We start from the raw sequence: 7210 nt of genomic DNA, 5'->3' as shown, positions 1-7210 counted from the left end.
GGCGGGGCCGTAGAGGCTCTATTGGTGGAGCCCGGGTCGGAGCCTCGCTTCGGGGCGGGGCTCCAGAGGCTCTATGGGTGGAGCCTGTGGGCGGAGATTCGGCTTCGGGGCGGGGCTCCAGAGGCTCTATATAGGTAGGACCCTTGAGGCGGGGCTCTGAAACTCCGGAGGCGGAGCCTCGAACTCCGGGATGGGGCTCCAGAGGCTCTTGGTGGGGCCCTGGGGGCGGCGCTCCAGGGGGCGAGGCCTCGGAGCTTCTGTCGGTGGAACCCTTGGGGGCGGGGCTTGGAGTCTCGGGGAGCGGGGCCTCAAGCTCTGGGGCAGGTCCCTGGGGGCGGAGCTTCGGACTTCGGGGCGGGGCTCCAGAGGCTCTATATCCGTAGGGCCCTTGGGACGGGGCTCTGGAACTCCGGGGGCGGAGCCTCCAACTCCGGGATGGGGCTCCAGGGGCGGGGTTTCGCGCTCCGGGGCGGGGCCTCGAGCTTCTGTCGGTGGAACCCTTGGGAGCGGGGCTCCAGAGTCGCTATTGGTGGAGCCTTTGGGGGCGGGGCTCTGGAATTCCTGGAAGGGACTTCTGGACTCCGGGGGTGGGGCTCCAGCGTCTCTATTGGTGGAGCCCTTGGGGCGGGGCTTCGGGGACCATTGGGGGCCTCTGGAACTCCGGGGGCGTGGCCCTGGAAGAACTGGGCGGAGCTCCAGGTACTCCAAGGGCGGGGCTTCCGGCTCCAGATGTTCCAGACGTGGGGCTCTGGGGTCTGAGGCTGTATAGGACTCCTGACACCAGGCTTCGTGAGGGCCAGCCCCCAAAGCCTCACCTTCCTCTCCAGCACACCTGGGAGCTCCACCCCTTACCTCCCCTTCATCAACCCTCACTTCAGTCCATCTGAGACCCTCTGAGATCTGGCCGGCAGTTGTCAAGGGCAGAAAGAACTGGCAGATGTGGGTGGTATCATTCTGCCCCCCCTCCTCTGGGGAATGAGTGATAATGGTGTCCCAGAAGTGTGAGCCTCTTCCCTCAGCCTGACTTGGGCCACCATCCCCAGCCAGGACCTCAGCCGGACCATCTCCATGTGGAAGGAGAAAGGTCTGGTCCTCAAGGCCTGGCTCTGCTCTGCCCTGGCCAACATGTGCACTCAGGCCTGAGACCCTCTCAGTGACTGGACCTTCTACACTCAGCCCCTCTCTGCCCTCCTGGACTGTGCCCACTACCTTGCCTGGCCTCCCTCTTTCCCCCGTGTCACCTACAGTCATTCCCATCCTGACAGCGAAGGGGCCCTGTTCCTGCCTCCTGGACACTAGCCCTCGCGTGCCTCCCTTGGCCCCAGGTCAGCCAATAAGTCTGCCCAGAAGTGTGGATCTGCCCTGCCACGGGGACTCAAACGTGGGCTCGGATCAGGTAGACTGGGAGTTCAGGCCTGGACATGAGCCCATACCTGCGCTGCAGATAGAGAACTCACAATCCCACGAAGGAGGCTTACTCCCTGGCTCTGAGAAGCAGCCTGTCTGCCCCTGGCCCTCCCCCTGAAGCCTCTGGAGCTGGCTGCTTGGACCACATCTCCTGCCCACTTGTATGGAAAACCTCGTCCGGAAGGAGAGAGAGCTCTGGACCCACAGGGACATCCTGATAGGTGCTGCCATGCTGAGCTGTTCTTCTCACTCAGCCTCTGCCACTGTGAAAGCTCCCAGCCCCTGGGCCTGCCCCCACCAGGCAGGGGTCGGTGGTGGGATAGGCCCAGCTGGTGGTGCCACGTCCTCTGCCTTGAATTTTGCATCTTCAGTTTTAATTTTATTTCTGATGCTGCTACATCCACCATACACTGGAACTAGACAAACACGTGTGTTGTTGCTTTCCTTTTCTTTCTATGAAAGAATATTTCAGCCAGATCTTGTGAGTTTCAGATAATGGGGAAAGTAAAACAAATGAAGAAGAAACGACTAAAATGTGTCTGTGGATTGTGCTGCGCTTTTGGTGGTGGGTTGGAGGGTTGTGGGACTGAACGAAAGGAGCCCATTGATGTGCATGATGCGGAGGGGAGACGCTCTGGAGAAGAGGGAGTCTCCTGGGGACTGAGCCCTGAGACTTAGAACTCAGGAGAAGGTTGAGGCTGTGGGCAGGGAGTGAGAAAAAAAAAAAAAGTGGAGGCTCCCAGTGCAGTGATCAGGGCCCCTTGGAAATCCTGTGGGCAGCCAATCAGCAGTGGCACAGCCGCCTCTACTCTCCCCACCGACCACATGCACCCATGAGCTTCACTCACTGGCAGTCAGCCCAGGCACATGCTGTGCCCTCTGGGCTCAGGAAAGTGGTCTTGTGTGGTCCCCAAAGCATGCACAGCAGTGGAACCTCCCTCTCCAGGCTGAGCCCTGCCCAGGAGGGAAAGGAGGGATTCAAATGATACCTGAGACTGGAGAGGCAGGCAGGTGTCCATCGCTGGAGGAAAGGGAGAGAGAGGTAGCTGGGTCCTAAGCCTGTTATAAGGAAGGTCTTGGGGGTCCCCAGCTTTCCTCTTTCCACTCCTGGTTACATTCAGCTGTGATTTAGAACTGGCTGAGCCCAGCAGGGACCAAAGAACACGATTTTTTTTTCCCCTGAGGTCATTGTCTCCCCAAGCCTTGGAAGCTGCAAACCTGGTCCCAGCCCAGCTCTAGCCAGGTCTGCTGATTCCGTCTACCAGGTTCACTGCAAACTAGTCACTCGGCTTCCGGAACTACAGGACAACCAAAATGCCAGATTTGGGATCCTGAAGGAGTCCACCAGGCCAGATAGACTGGTAAGGAAGGACTATGAACAGACTTATCGTAAAAAGGGATCTGAGCATTGTGAACGAGCTTAGGGTAGGGCTAAGGCAGACTATGGTGTGGTGCCCAGCAGAAAGGAACCATGTGTAGGCAGTTCCCCAGCTTCCCCTCCATAAGGGGTCCCACCCTGGAATTGGGACCCATCCCAGAGGGAGGGTGGCAGGGCCCCTAATGTACCTCTGAGTCAAGATCTGGGTTGGAGTCACACTAATTGGCACCTGTTAGGGCCTTCCCTGGTGCCCAGGCCCACAGATGAAAGGGCTGGAGGAAGGGCTGGGCAGAGGGTGGGAGCCTGGGCACTACCACAGGTCACAGGGTGACAGGCCAAAGAAGTTGAGAGTTGGGATGGCCTTCGAGGCACCAATACTCAGAAGCCCAAGGCAAGATAAGGCCGCCCAAGGGGGTTGCTATCTCTCTATCTGACCTCATCTTGAAGGTCTGAAAACTCCAGCCTCCAGCACCTAGCTTGAGACACAGCAAGAATGCCAGGAAACCAAGGCAGCTCTGGTCTCTGGTGCCAGGTTCCAAAGCTCCCTGGTTGGTGTTTAGGACCGCCATGGAGACATCTCAGCTCTCAGACTAGCACCACTGTGGTTCCAAAGTAGAACAACCAGCCAGAAAAGGCCAGAAAGGAAAACTGCAGAAGGGCCCTGGTTTGTGGGTGAGAGGTGAAAAGAACCTTTGAGAATGAGGAGACAGAGATCTTCAGCTCACATGTGGCCTGGCTAGGAACAAGGCCCTCTCTCTTCTGGCCTCAGTTTCCTTTCTGGAGAAAGCTGGAGGAGGTGGGTGGTAGTTTCCCCTGTCCTCCATGAACTGAGCTGTTCCCTCTGGAGCCCCCTCTTCAACCCAAATCAACATGTCTCTGGGACTTACCCTGCCCCCCAATTCCCCACTCCCCACTGGAGGGCCTCAGAAGCCCTCCCCAGGGAGTTTACAACCCCTCCTGCATCCCGGGAGAGGAAATGGGCCTGGGGGGCCTGTTCACAGGTAGTTGAGAGAGGAGAGGAATAACCATATTAAAGGCCCAGAGGTGGCAGGCCTCCTCCTCCTGGGTGCCCTGGGCCAGCCCCTCCACCAATCTCACACTCTGCAGCTGCCCTTTGAAGTCCTGGAGGGGTGGGGCTCACCCCTTGGCCTGCCTCCCCTGGGCTCCCACTTTCTGGGTCTTGGGTCTCAACTCACTCACCCCCCCCCCCCCTTGCTAGGACCCTGACTGGAACTCCAGGTAAGCAGGTGCCAACCTAGGAACATGCACTATGTTACTTTCTGGGGCTAAGGCCTGGCCCCAGCCTTGCACTGGAAGGGCCTAGGCAGGATCTGGGATTCTAGAACCTGGCCTGGCTTCTGGGGGTCTGCAGCCACTCCTACTGTGTAGGGTGAGATTTGGAGATACTCTGAGAAGCAGCAGCTCTAATCTCACAAACACAAGATGTGTAGGTAGAGAAGTAGCCATTTGGTCTCAATCTTCCCAAGATGTCCTGCAAAGGTTCACTCAGAGCCCAGCCTAGGGATTCATCTAGGACAGGCCTACCTCAAGGTCCATCAGGAGATAAGCCTGCCCCATCAGGGGACAGACCTAACTCAGGTCTGTTGGCCTACCCTGTCTTGCCTGACCACCCGGCATATGCCCACCCCCTTGCTTCTCCACACAGAGGCCCTGGGCCCAGGACCCCAGTCCTCAACAGCATCTGGGCCATCCTGTCCCTGTGAGACCCTCTGGCACTGGGCACTCTGAAGGAACATTTTCTCTCCAGCAGCTGAGCTACATCAGAGCAGGGAAGGAGCCCCATCAGACACCCCCATGCTGCCTTCCAGCCTCTGACTAGACAGATGAGGGACAGATCAGGCCTTCCTCACATACCTTATGTGACCTCCACACCTCCTACTGTAGTCATTGGCCACCATGTGCAGCCCTAAAGTGATGTTACTTATTCCTCTCCCTAAAAATGATGCTATATTGGGCCGGGAGAGATAGCACAGTGACAGACCTGGGCTCGATCCCCAGCATCCCATATGGTCCCCCGAGCCTGCCAGGAGTGATTTCTGAGTGCAGAGTCAGGATTAACCCCTGAGAGCTGCCAGGTGTGACGTAAAAACAAAACAAAACAACACTACTTTATATCTCCCCTGAAAACGATGCTACCTTATTCTCCTCCTCCTGCCTTGTCCAGAAATGGGTTGGGGTCAGCTAAGTACCCCCACCCAGATATACTTGGCTCCTTCACTGCCTGCTGGGTCACCTGCGAGGGTGCCCCTGTAAAGTGAGCAGGGGCACTGGCTCTAGCTGCACTTTCAGCTCAGGCCGCCTATGCTTCTGGGAGCACGTTGCTGCAGATGCCAGGGCCAGGCAGGTACCCAGCCTCAGGGAAGCCCTGGGAGAGGCCCCTGAGTCTGGGAGCGGCCACCCCCAGCCTGGCAGCTGGGACAGGAGCTAGTCAGAAGGTGCTAATTGATGTTTAGCTCCAGGCTGGCTCCTCTTCATGGCTTTCTCCCTCTCTCTCTCTCTTTTTTATTTGAGTCTCAGGAGCTCATGGTAAACAGTCATTTGGCTCTCGGAGCCTTGCAAATTGGTGTTTATGGTGTGGACCAGGCCTGTCCATCCAAACAGGGCAGGGAAGGAGGGAGGTGCTCTGTTGGAAGGGACAGATTGTCTTCTGAGGCATGGAGACCCAGCTCTGGGCACCCCCACCACCACCCCACGTGTAGAAGAGAATAGCTAAGACACCTCTCCTATGGGCACAAGAGGCCCCATATATGTGTGGTTGGGAACAGCCACCTGGGACATTGCAGTGAATGGAGGAGGGTTCTGGGGGTACTGAGAAATCTGCACAAAGGCTTGGATGCTCTATTCCTGCAGGGGCCAGAGCATGATCAGCTCCTGTCACCTCCCAGGCTTCTTCCTTTCCCCACCTCCAAGTCCTGGAGGTAGATATCAGGCCCTCCACACCCTGTGGCCAAGTGCAAAGCTACAGACACAGCCCTGGAGTTGGAGGAAAAAGGTGGTTTTTAGGTTTGGAGAAAGCAGTCGGAGGCTCCTGGTGAACCCTCTACTTGAGCTCATCACCAAGTGTAGAGACAGGCAGGACTTGCTGTACAGAAGCTCCAGCATCCACAGTGCACAGGAGATCCTGGGACTTGTTTACAGGTCCACACCAGAAGTAGTTTATTGCAGTCTGCCAAGCCCATGTGAAGAGTCTGCTGGGGAAAGAACCTTACATCTGGGGTCTGGAAAGGGCCCACTTTCCTGAACTGGACCAGAACCCCAGGGATAGAAGATATGGGCCAGGCAGTACTCCAGATCATACAATTCTTGAATCAGCCCTTTCTCTGCCCAAGCGCTTTCCATGGCTTCCCAGTACCCTCCACCTCAGCCTGGAGCCAGATTCCTTTAGCTGAAGCTCTGATGTGTACAGAGAAACAAAAACAAAAACAAAAACAAAAACAAAAAAAAAAATGAGAGGACCGAGACTGGCCAAGTCTTTTGGTCAGGGATTGAGTCTGAGGAGAGTCGAGGCCTTATCCCAGTCTCTCAGATCCTGCCTGCAGGTCATCACATCTCCTCCATTCTTTCAGCCTCTCACTGCCAGAACAGCTTCTCTGTCCCTCTCTTTCCAGATCAGCTTTTGCTCCCTGCCTTTTCCTATCTTACCTTTCAAGATAGTGTGGGTGAGTGCATTATGGTTTCAGGACTGCCAAGGGGTATTGGATATGACGAAGGGTCTTCTGCAACTGCACCTCCACCGGGTTAGACAAAGTAAGTTAGGCACATGGGCCCTGCTCAGCTCTTTGGGTCTGCCCCCTACTCTGCTGGCATGCAGAACAGCCCCTCTCCTAGTCCCTCAGCCCCCAGGCAGTTCTCCCAGAACCCTTAGAGTGTCCTGATTTTGGAAAAACATGGAATGGCCCTGCAGCCACACCAGAAGCCTCAAGAAGCCCCTGCTTTAGCATCCCTAGGGGGCCCTGAAAAAGAGCTCAGGATGCCACCATGCTGCCAGGTACCTCCAAAAAGGGAGAGGGTGGGTCTTGTCTCAACTTCCAAAGTCAACATTATCTTGGGTCCCTGCTGGAATGAACTGTGTCCAGAATAGGGGATGCTACAGGTGAGCACTGAAGAAGCCAATGCTGCTTGGGATTGGGCCTGAGGGCCTGAGGTACACAGATGTTGCCGGGGGGGGGGGGGGTGGGGGGGTGGGGGGGGTGGGGGGGTGGTGCACTGACACTTTGGGGGTTGGAGAAGCTCCCTAGCCCTTTCCCCATGCTTGGGACCCTCATTTCCAAGCATCTCAATGCTGGGACTGCCGTGGCCTTGCCCTTTGAGTACATCGGTGTCTTTCAGGGTATGGTATGGCTGTTGATGTGGGGAAGCCATGGCCTCCATCCTGACAGCTGTGATGGGTCTCAGATGGGGCCT

This window comes from Suncus etruscus, chromosome 8, assembly GCF_024139225.1.
Source record: "Suncus etruscus isolate mSunEtr1 chromosome 8, mSunEtr1.pri.cur, whole genome shotgun sequence".
NCBI lineage: Eukaryota > Metazoa > Chordata > Mammalia > Eulipotyphla > Soricidae > Suncus > Suncus etruscus.
This window is presented reverse-complemented; position numbering follows the sequence as displayed.